A 12,277-nucleotide genomic window follows, 5' to 3' on the forward strand; every position below is an offset into this window, starting at 1 on the left:
GAAAGAGGCATTTGCAGGGGAAATAATGAAAGTTAGACTGAGGTCTTCATCTATGGCGGCGGTAGTGGCCGAATCATAGAGGTTGGGGAAGGTTGGCTCCTGCGCGCATCACAAGTTGTGATGTGAAGAGAGTTGGGCTGTTTGGTTCCAGGTTGAGATGATTTTAGGTCACCGCGCCATTAAAGGAGGAGGACGAGGAGTTCGCTGGAGGCGGTGGAGTACACCCGTAATAATGGAGGAATATATGAGTTTGTTTTTTATATGGTTTTCTTTTTAGAATAAACTAGCCGTTTGCCGCGCGATGGAGCGGGTAATAGTCATTAGTTATACAAAAGGTTGGTAATTTTTATAGTACGTAATTAGTTTATCCATAGATATTTATATATGTGAATATGTGTATATAATAGTCATAAGAGGTTTTTTACAATGTGTTTAAACTTTTGCTCTCGCTTGTTCTTCTGCATTTTTTTACCTACAAGATGCAAATTTTGAAAAAATTACTACCAATAATTGGAAAAGCTGAAAATGTTTTGCGTATATGTAATGTAAATTAAGGTATTTAGAACTAGTTATATTACCTCTTTTTTAGACGTTTTCTGGGTTGCTCTGTCTCATTTGATTGAGAACTAAAATGATAAAAGGTTATTTAGATATGTATTTAAAATCATGAATTTTTTTTTTGTTGGCAAATAATAGAAATTAGGAAATGTGTCTTACCTTGTGCTTGATTTTTTTAGATCTGGTGTTTGTGGATCTATTGATGTTGCAGTTGATGTTTGTGGTCGTGGTATTGGACTTTGGAAATTATGTTGTCTTTGAGTAGGGACTAACATGATAGAATATTGTTTAGATATGTATTTAAAATAATAAATATTATATATATATATATATAATTGATATAAAACAGTGGATGTGTTTTACCTTGTTGCTGATTTTCTTGGGTCTGGTGTCTGCGGATTCACTTATGTGGTGGCTGATATTTGTGCTGATGGTATTAGAGGCTGGGTATCTTCAAGTATTTTTGAAACGATTGTATTTGTCTGTGGTCCTCTCTGTTGAAAATATATTTGGAAGACTTTTATTTATCCTCTTAGTTGATCAATGACTAGTGGGATCACAAACAGATCAGTGAATCCTTGATCAATTATTAATGTGGAGCATGGTCTCTTGATTAAGGTCTGTACTACTCTGCTAAATACGGTGATATTCATGTCTCCAGTGTTATCATTTATTTGCATGTTTAATCTGTACCTACAAAATATATAATAATAGTTGATTGTCGTAATAAATTATTTATATGGCTAATGAAGGTAAATATATTTTAGTAATAGTGTATTTGTAATCTTAATTACCATGGAGACGGTGTTGTCTTTATATGCCCACGATTACCGCACCAACCAATGCTTGCTTGTTTTAGTTGTAGGTAATATCTGGGGCAAGAGTTGTAGTACCATTCTTGATATGTTGAGAATCTAGTTATTGTGGCTCTTATTGTAAATTTTACATTCTGCTTAAATGAGGAGACGTTATTAGGTTGAATAGTGTAATTGAAGGAAAAGAAGTTATTAGATTGAATAGTGTAATTGAAGGAAAAGAAGAAGGGAAAATATTATAGTGCTAACCTGATTGCTTTGTTGATCCAACGTGTTCAGCTCATCGATTGTTTTCCTGTTTTGCGTGTTTTGTTCTTCAATTGATTGCATTGGTGCTATTGATGCTGCTAGGAACTCGATTTTTTGGTGAGATAATCTGTATACGTAGAGATAAAAATATGTAGGGAAAGTGAGGGAAAAAGGTAATAGACGATTTTTTATATGTAATAGGATAGGTTTTTTTTTTTCCGAGATGTGAATTATTTTGGCTACCTTGTATTTAATGTCCTTGTTTCTGGTATGCCCGAGTCAATGTAGAAAATCATTGCTCCAGTACTTGAGACATATGGATTGCCTAAGATATCAGCAATAAATTTATTAATAGCTTGATGTAGGTGTTTTGTTTGTATATGCAGTTATTTTCATAAATTACTGGAAAAATACTTAGCCGAGATGTGAATTATTTTGGCTACCTTGTATTTAATGTCCTTGTTTCTGGTATGCCCGAGTCAATGTAGAAAATCATTGCTCCAGTACTTGAGACATATGGATTGCCTAAGATATCAGCAATAAATTTATTAATAGCTTGATGTAGGTGTTTTGTTTGTATATGCAGTTATTTTCATAAATTACTGGAAAAATACTTAGTTATTGCTTGACCAACATTGCTGCAAAAATTGCTACAACTCATTGATTTCAAAATATTTTTATCAATTTGATCTGATTTATGTCCCCATACTACCTGAAGTTGTTCATTCCTGTTAGTAAAGCAAAATGAAAAAAAGGAATTAGAATAGGGTATTTTGCATAATGTAAAAGTTGTGTTTTTATTAATTATAAACTTTTTCACATGATTAGGATAAAATGTACGTGGAGTTTATTTACCTTATATTTTTTATCATTATAGTGTGGTGTGATGTTGATCTGTTGTTGATGTTTGTCTGTTCAATTGCTTGCACCTTTGTTAGGACTCCAATAACATCTGTTGGTAGATCAATAGAAAATGTTAAGAATGTAGATTTATGAATTAACAGTATTTTCATTTTTTTGAAATAAGTGATTCACGTTACCTGTTAAAATTTTGACTGTCTGGATTCTTTGTTGAAGCTGGTCGAACTCAGTAAAATAAAAATATAAAATTTATGAAAGGGAATGGGGGGTGCTTCTTCTGTAATTGGGACAAAGGATGTTGTACACGCCAATTGAAGCATTGCAATATGTGGCACAACTTTGTATATTGACTTATTTTGAGCTACAAAGGAGTTGCTAATGTCATATATATTGCATTATTGAATTTTTTGCGAGATAGTTTTTGAATTGCGCACTCGGATTGATTTTTGGATTGCTTCATGTTGTGAATGAAAGAGATCAAATTGTTACTCATTTTATAATACTTCATTTTAGATGAAATATAGTATAATGTAGCGTTTATAGAAGTTATCACCTCCTCATCAACTAAAAGGTAGTCGAGGCTTATTAAGCGTCTTGTGGTGAAGTCATTGTTTGTCCATAATCTACAAATTCTTGCTCGGATAGTCCCATATACTTCATTCGGTTTTAGTGCACAAATTGGTGTTGTCATTCTGCTTAATTATAAAAAATTAAAAAGCAATTGTTTAGTACATGAATGAGTAATCTTATTGGATATGTTTTTTAAAAATGTTGGTAATGGGGCACTTCAATAGTGTAAAATTAGCAATGTAAAAAAATTATTGTTTAGCACATGAATGATCAATTTATTGGATATGTTTATAATTTATTGATAATGAGGCACTTCAATGGTGTGAAATTAGTAATATAAAATGTTGGATATGTCTCTAGGTTATTGCCAATGGAGTGCCTTGATGGTATAAAGGAAGTGATATCATGCGCATTTTTAGGTGGTATTCTATATTTTTATATGGCACTGCGCAAAATTCGTTTGTCGACTATTTTTTGCATAGTTTGGATATCTAGGTTATTGGCAGTGGAGTTGTTAAAGGTATAAAGGAAGCAATATTATGCGCATTTTTAAGTGGTATTCTATATTTTTCTATGACATTGTATAAAATTTCTTTATAGACAATATTTTTTACATGGTTTGAATATTTATTAATCGATTCATGTATTAGTATGTGTAATTCTTTTGGAGTTGTGGTTCTAGATAAAGCAGCATATAATTATCCGTGAGTGAAAATTTCACTTTCTAAATATAATCCAATTTTATTCAAGGATTGTCCTTGACTTTTATTTATTGTCATTGCATAGCAGATTTTTATGAGAAACTGTCTTTTTAATGTAAATGGTTATTTAGATTCATGTACAATCATTTCTATTCGTAATATACACTTTTTTATAAGTATTATTTGAAGTTAAGATTTCAAAAAATATTGAAATTTTACAGAAACGATCCTTACATTTTTCTACACATGCGAGAAAAAAATGGCCTCAAAAAATGACAAAACAAAGTAAAACGCAGTCAAAAAGCCCCTGGCCCGCATAGTGGCGCACCCAGGGGCAGCTCAGGGGTCGGGATGGGTTAAAAATTTACATTTTTATTTATGTTTTGCATTCTAAAATTAATATATGATTTTTAAGAATTAATACAACATGCGGCACCATTTTTTTGATGAATATTCTATTTTTTATGATTTTCTTTATTTTTTGTCTTTAAAAAATATAATAAAATAAAAACGGCATAAAAAAATAATGAACTTTTGCAGACGATCTTTACATTTTTTCAGGCATGCTAGAAAAACAATGACCTCAAAAAATGACAAGAAAAGTAAAACGTTGTCAAAAAGCCCCCGCCCCGCGTAGTAGGGCGCCTAGGGGCCAGCCCAGGGGCCGGGATGGGTCAAAATCTTACATATTTTTTTGTTTTACATTCTAAAATTAATATATGATTTTTAAAAATTAATGCAACAAGCGGTACCATTTTCTGATGAATATTCTATTTTTTATGATTTTCTTTATTTTTTGCCTTTAAAAAATATAATAAAATAAAAACGACGACAAAAAATAATAAAATTTTACAGACATGATCCTTACATCTTTCTAGGCATGCCAGGAAAAAATGGCTGCCAAAAATGAAAAAAAAAAAGTAAAATACTGTCAAAAACCTCCCGGCCCGCATAATAAGGTGCCCAGGGACTAGCTTAGGGGCCAGAATGGGTCAAAAATTTACATTTTTATTTATGTTTTGCATTCTAAAATAAATATATGATTTTTAGCAATTAATGCAACTAACGGCACCATTTTTTGGATGAATATTCTACTTTTATGATTTTCTGTATTTTTTGTCTTTAAAAAATATAATAAAATAAAAACGAAATAAAAAAATAATGAAATTTCGCAGACGCGATCATTACATTTTTCGAGGCATGCAAGAAAAAAATGGCCTAAAAAATTTACATTTTCTTTTTCTGTTTTGCATTCTAAAATTAATGTATGATTTTTAGGAATTAATCCAATATGCAGCACCATTTTTTGCTGAATATTCTCTTTTTTATGATATTCTTTATTTTTCATCTTTAAAAAATATAATAAAATAAAAACAAAGTAAAACAAATCAAATTTCACAAACACGATCCTTACATTTTGTTAGGCATGTCAGAAAAAAATGACCTCAAAAAATGACAAAAATAAAGTAAAACGCTGTCAAAAAGCCCCCACCCCGTGTAATGGGGCGCCCAGGGGCCGGGATGGGTCAAAAGTTTACAATTTAATTTATTTTTTGTATTCTAAAATTAGTATATGATCTTTAAGAATTAATGCAATAAGCGGCACCATTTTTTGATGCATATTCTATTTTTAATTATTTTCTTTATTTTTTGACTTTAAAAAATATAAGAAAGTAAAAACGACGTAAAAAAATGATGAAATATTATAGACATTATCCTTACATTTTTCTAATCATGCCTGAAAAAAATGGCCTCAAAATATGGCAAAAAACAAGTAAAACGCTGTCAAAAAGCCTCCGGCCTGCGTGGGCGCCTAGGGGCCAGCTTAGGGGCCGGAATAGGTCAAAAATTTACATTTTTATTTATATTTTACATACAAAAATTAATATACGTTCTTTATGAATTAATGCAACAAGCCGCACCATTTTTTGATGAATATTCTATTTTTGATGATTTTCTTTATTTTTCGTCCTAAAAAAATATAATAAAATAAAAACGACGTAAAAAAAATGAAATTTTGTAGACACTATACTTACATTTTTCTAGGCATGCCTTAGAAAAAATGGCCACAAAAAATGATAAAAAAAAGTAAAACGTTTACAAAAAGCCCCCTGCCCGTGTAGTGGGGCGCCCAGGGGCCAGCTCAGGGGCCGGGATGAATGAAAAATTTACATTTTTATTTATGTTTTCCATTCTATAATTAATATATGATTTTTATGAATTAATGCAACAAGTGGCACCATTTTTTAATAAATTTTCTATTTTTTGTGATTTTCTTTATTTTTCACCTTTAAAAAAAATAATAAAATAAAAATGACGCAAAAAATAATAAAATTTTGCATACATGATACCGACCTTTTTCTAGTCATGTAAAAAAAAATGACCTCAAAAAATGACAAAATTTAAAACGCTGTCAAAAAGATGTCGGATCACGTAGTGGGGCGCGTAGGGGCCAGCTCACGGGCCGAGATTAGTCAAAAATGTACATTTTTATTTATATTTTGCATTCTAAAATTAACATAAGATTTTTAAGAATTAATGCAACAAGCGACATGGTTTTTTTATGAATATTCTATTTATTATTTTTTTTTATTTTTCATCTTTAAAAAATATAATAAAGTAAAAACGAAGTCAAAAAATATTAAAATTTTGCAGACACGATCCTTATTTTTTTTAGGTATGCCAGAAAAATGGCCTCAAAACATGGCAAAAAGAAGTAAAACGCTGCCAAAATGCCCCCAGCCCGGGTAGTGGGGCGCCTAGGGGCCGGGATGGGTCAAAAATTTACATTTTTATTTAGTTTTTGTATTCTCAAATTAATATATGATTTTTAGGAATTAATGCAACAAGTTGCACCGGTTTTTGATGAATATTCTATTTTTTTATGATTTTCTTTATTTTTCTTCTTTAAAAAATATAATAAAATAAAAACGACGTCAAAAAATAATGAAATTTTGCAGACACGATCCTTACATTTTTCTAGGTAAGCCAAAAAATTGGCCTCAAAAAATGACAAAAAACACAAAAACATTGTCAAAAAGCCCCCGGCTCGCATTGTGGGACGCCCAGGGGCCAGCTCAGGGGCTGGGATGGATAAAAAAATTACATTTCTATTTATACGTTGCAGTAAAAAATTAGTATAGGATTTTTAGGAATTAATGCAAGAAGCGGCACCATTGTTTGATGAATATTCTATTTTTGATGATTTTCTTTATTTTTCATCTTTAACAAATATAATAAAATAAGAACGACGTAAAAAAATAATGAAATTTAGCACACACGATCCTTACATTTTTCTAGGCATGCCAGAAAAAAAATGGTCTAAAAAAGACAAAAAAAAGTAAAACGCTGCTAAAAAGGCCTCGGCCCACGTAGTGGGGCGCCAATGGGCTGAGATGGGTTAAAATTTACATTTTTATTTATGTTTTGCATTCCAAAATTAATATATGATTTTTAGGAATTAATGCAACAAGTGAAACCATTTTTTGATGAATATTCTGCTTTTGATGAATTTATTTATTTTTTGTCTTTAAAAATATAATAAAATAAAAACGACGTAAAAAACTAATGATATTTTGTAGAGACGATCCTTACATTTCTCTAGACATGCTAGAAAAATATGGCCTCATGAAATGACAAGAAAAGTAAAATGCTATCAAAACACCCCCAGCCCGCGTAGTGGGGCGCCCAGGGGCCAGTTCAGGGGCCGGGATGGGTAAAAAATTTACATTTTTATTTATGTTATGCATTCTAAAATTACTATATGATTTTTAGGAATTAATGCAATAAGCGGCACCATTTTTTTTTATGAATATTCTACTTTTTATGATTTTCTTTATTTTTTTATTTTAAAAAATAGAATAAAATATAAATGACGTCAAATAATAATGAAATTTTGAACACACGATCCTTACATTTTTCTAAGCATATCAGAAAAAAGTATCCTCAAAAAATGCTAAAAAAGTAAAACGCTGTCAAAAAGCCCCCGACCCGCGTAGTGGGCGCCCATGGGCCAACTTAGGGGCTGGGATGGGTGAAAAATTTACATTTTCTGTTTTTTTTGCATTCTAAAATGAATATATGATTTTTAGGAATTAATTCAATAAGCGGCACCATTTTCTATGAATATTCTATTTTTTATTATTTTCTTAATTTTTTGTCCTTCAAAAATATAATAAAATAAAAAGAAAGTCAAAACATAATGAATTTTCACAGACACGATACTTAGATTTTTGTAGCCATGCGAAAAAACAATAGCCTAAAAAATGATAAAAAAGTAAAACGCTATCAAAAAGCCCCTGGCCCACGTAGTGAGGCGCCCAGGGGCCAGTTCAGGGACCAGGGTGGGTCAAAAATTTACATTTTTTTTTCTATTTTGCATTCTAAAATTAATATATGATTTTTATGAATTAATGCAACAAACAGTACCATTTTTTGATGAATATTCTATTTTTTATGATTTTCTTTATTTTTCATCTTTAAAAAATATAACAAAATAAGAACGAAGTAAAAAAATAATGAAATTCCGCAGACACGATCCTTACATTTTTCTAGGCATGCCAGGAAAAAATGGCCTCAAAAAATGACAAAATAAAGTAAAACGCTGTAAAAAAGCCCCGGCCCGCGTAGTGGGGTGCCCAGGGACCGAGATGGGTTAAAAATTTACATTTTTATTTATGTTTTGCATTCTAAAATTAATATATGATTTTTAGGCATTAATGCAAAAGTGGCACCATTTTTTGATAAATATTATACTTTTTAGGATTTTCTTTATTTCTCGCCTTTAGAAAACATAATAAAATAAAAATGACACAAAAAATAATAAAATTTTGCAGACATTATAGTTACCTTTTTCTAGGTATGTCAGAAAAAAATGGCCTCAAAAAATGACAAAAAATTAAAACGCTGTCAAAAAGTCACCGAATCGCGTAGTGGGGCGCCTACGGGCCAACTCAGGGGCCGGGATTAGTCAAAAATTTATATTTATATTTATATTTTGCATTCTAAAATTAACATATAATTTTTAAGAATTAATGCAACAAGCGACACGATTTGTTTTTATGAATATTCTATTTATTATGCTTTTCTTTATTTTTTGTCGTTAAAAAATATAATAAAGTAAAAACGATGTAAAAAAATATTAAAATTTTACAGACATGATCCTTATATTTTTTTTAGGTATGCGGGAAAAAAATGGCCTCAAAACATGGCAAAAAGAAGTAAAATGCTGCTAAAAGGCCCCTGGCCCGGGTAGTGGGGCGCCCAGGGGCCGGGATGGGTAAAAAATTTATATTTTATTTTATTTTTTGTAATCTCGAATTAATATATGATTTTTAGGAATTAATGCAACAAGCGACACCGTTTGATGAATATTCTATTTTTTATGATTTTCTTTATTTTTCATCTTTTAAAAATATAATAAAATAAAAATGACGTCAAAAAATAATGACATTTAGCAAACACGATCCTTACATTTGTCTAGGTATGCTAGAAAAAATGGTCACAAAAAAAGACAAAACAAAGTAAAACGCTGCTAAAAAGGCCCCGGCCCGCGTAGTGGGGGCCTAGGGGCCGAGATGGGTTAAAAATTTACATTTTTATTTATGATTTGCATTCCAAAATTAATATATGATTTTTAGGAATTAATGCAACAAGCGACACGATTTGTTTGATGAATATTCTATTTATTATGATTTTCTTTATTTTTGTCGTTAAAAAATATAATAAAGTAAAAATGACGTAAAAAAATATTGAAATTTTGCAGACGTGATCCTTATATTTATGCAGGAAAAAAATGGTCTCAAAACATGGTAAAAAGAAGTAAAACGCTGCCAAAATGACCCCGGCCCATGTAGTAGGGCGCCCAGGGGCCGGGATGGGTCAAAAATGTACATTTTTATTTATTTTTTGTAATCTCGAATTAATATATGATTTTTAAGAATTAATATAACAAGCGACACGGTTTGATGAATATTCTATTTTTTATTTTTAGGAATTAATGCAACAAGCGGCACCGGTTTGGCCTAAAAAAATGATGAAAAAAACAAAAATATTGTCAAAAAGCCCCTGGCCCGCGTAGTGGGACGCCTAAGGGCCAGCTTAGGTGTGACATCCCTTTTATACCATATCCTTCCAAGCTTTATTTCCTTACTATTAATTCTAAACTAAGGACGTGAAAACTATGGTGTTTAAAGTTTTTTTTTTTTTTTTTTTTTTGCTTAAATAAAATTTCGTTAATACACCATTCCTATCAAGTTTTCTAGCCGCAATTAAAATTATACAGTCATCCAAGGTTTATGAGTTTAACGCCATAATATATATGTTTACAAACCCAAAATAATCTTTGTGCAGCTTCTTCGGTCCAACCATATGTACAGTGGTCAACGAAGCCAGCTCCCCTGCTTACTGTTCTGCTTTGTTCTTACCTTTACCTACAGAACAGAGTTAACTTTAATGAGCCACAAGCTCGGTAAGTAGAGCTACAATCACATAGTAACTTATGCCAATCAATTCTTACACTTTATGCACGTGCACTATATATCACTAGGGCCCTCCTGGTACTGCCGCTGGCCTTTTCACAATCTGAACACATGTCAATTTCTCAAATCATAATATCAAGTTCCCCGTCATCACCCACATGGCTCGAGGGAATGGCCAGCGCATTCAAAATCACAATTTCTCAATATCACAACATAGTCTCTATCATTACCCACTTGGCTCGAGAGACTTGCGCGGCTCAATCACAATTCCATCAATCACCATATCACAATAGGAGTCCTTTAAGGACTTGGCAGTACCGGCCTATTATGCATGCTATTATGTGCTCAATCACAAGCAATCTAATAATCCACGTGATGCTCTACTTTGTGCACAATATATTAACATAAGCATGCCTTCACGACCATACACATTGACAACATCACAAAAACTCACATAATAACATACTAGACATTTCGTGGAAATTCTATCAAACAAAGTTTACAAGTGCTGCAGAGAAGTCAAACTCTACTTACCTGAGTTGCTTAGTAAAATCCGAGTTTAACCCTGTTCGTTCCCCTTGTTCATTTTCCTTTCTACTGTCCAAAATAAACAAGTTGGCCATTGTTATTAGAGCTCAATAGCTCAGCTATAAATCAATTTCTAATTCATAATCACATTCCCTTGAAAACTGGAATTTTTCAGATTCATCCATCTTGAGAAGAAAGTTCATAAGATATTCTCTCTGTCTTTAAAAATTCCAAAATTAACTTTAAAACAAAGTAGACATTTATACCTTTCTAACGAGCTATCATATGTCTCAATCTGACATCTCTAAGTACCTCAAAAACTGTTTCTACGAAATCACAATTCTGTTTTTTCCGTTTTTGACAGTTTTTAGAAAGTTTCTATATGAAACTTCCTATACGCACAACTTGAGCTACAAAACTCCAAATGAGGTGATTTCAACTCTCACACGTCACTAATAACATGTTCTAAATGGTGACAAAGGTGGTTTAAGTGCAGCACTCCCAATTCAAAAAGTAAGTACTTCAGTTCTTTGTTTTATTAATTTTTGGAATTGGCACTTTTACGATTGCTACAAGAATATTCTTAAAATATTCTATGTAGCCTCAAAAACTACAAAATTAGTGCCTACTCAGGATAGACATCTAGGGCTTTCTAAAGAGCTATCATAAACCTGGTTTTAGGTCCATTAGGGCTTACAAAAATATGTTACACCAGATCATGAATTGCTGATTTTTTCTGTAGAATTGCAACAATTACATCCAACTTCATTATTTCATATCTTAGGTTATGGTTATCCGTTTAAGGTGATTCCAGCGGCTATACGAAGCTTACGATGTTTAGTTACCAATTATGTAAAATTCTTTTAAAATTCCTCACTAAATACTACCAGAATCCGAAAGAACAGATTCTGTCCAGCAAGTACATTTGATAGTTTTTTTTATGTTCAAAAGTTTACAACTTAAACTACAAAGCTCCTTTTAGGGTGATTCAAGTTTCCATTTAAAGTATGAAATGTCTATTCCTTAAATATATAAATCATCCTCCGAGATTCATTTACACAAAACCCAGAATTTGATCAAATAGGGACTGCTCAAAATTATAAACAAAGTATACATTTAACTCACCAAATTTTTTTCAAAAAACAATTCCTCTTCAATTCTGGGCTGAGTTGAACCTTTCTCCTCCTCAAGCTAGAGTCAAAACATAATTCAATCAATTACTCCCAACCAAACACCTAGCCATTCAAAGATTTTTCCCCAAATAAACCCTTACCTTGAATCCTAGCTCAAACAACCTTTTTTCCTCCAGGAATTGCTGCAGCCCTTTTTCTGAAATCAGATTGCTGTAAAAGAGTAATGTCCACCATTTAGAAGGCTTGATTGTGCTTCTCCTTATACTCCTTAGGTAGGTTACAAGATTCAGAGACTAAAAATATAGAAGAACTTCACTTTGAGCTCAAATTTGCATGTTTCTTTTGAAGGAATCCGAAAATGGGGTTTTGAGGGAAGCTCAAGG

Source organism: Morus notabilis, unplaced genomic scaffold, assembly GCF_000414095.1.
Source record: "Morus notabilis unplaced genomic scaffold, ASM41409v2 Scaffold78, whole genome shotgun sequence".
NCBI classification, from domain to species: domain Eukaryota; kingdom Viridiplantae; phylum Streptophyta; class Magnoliopsida; order Rosales; family Moraceae; genus Morus; species Morus notabilis.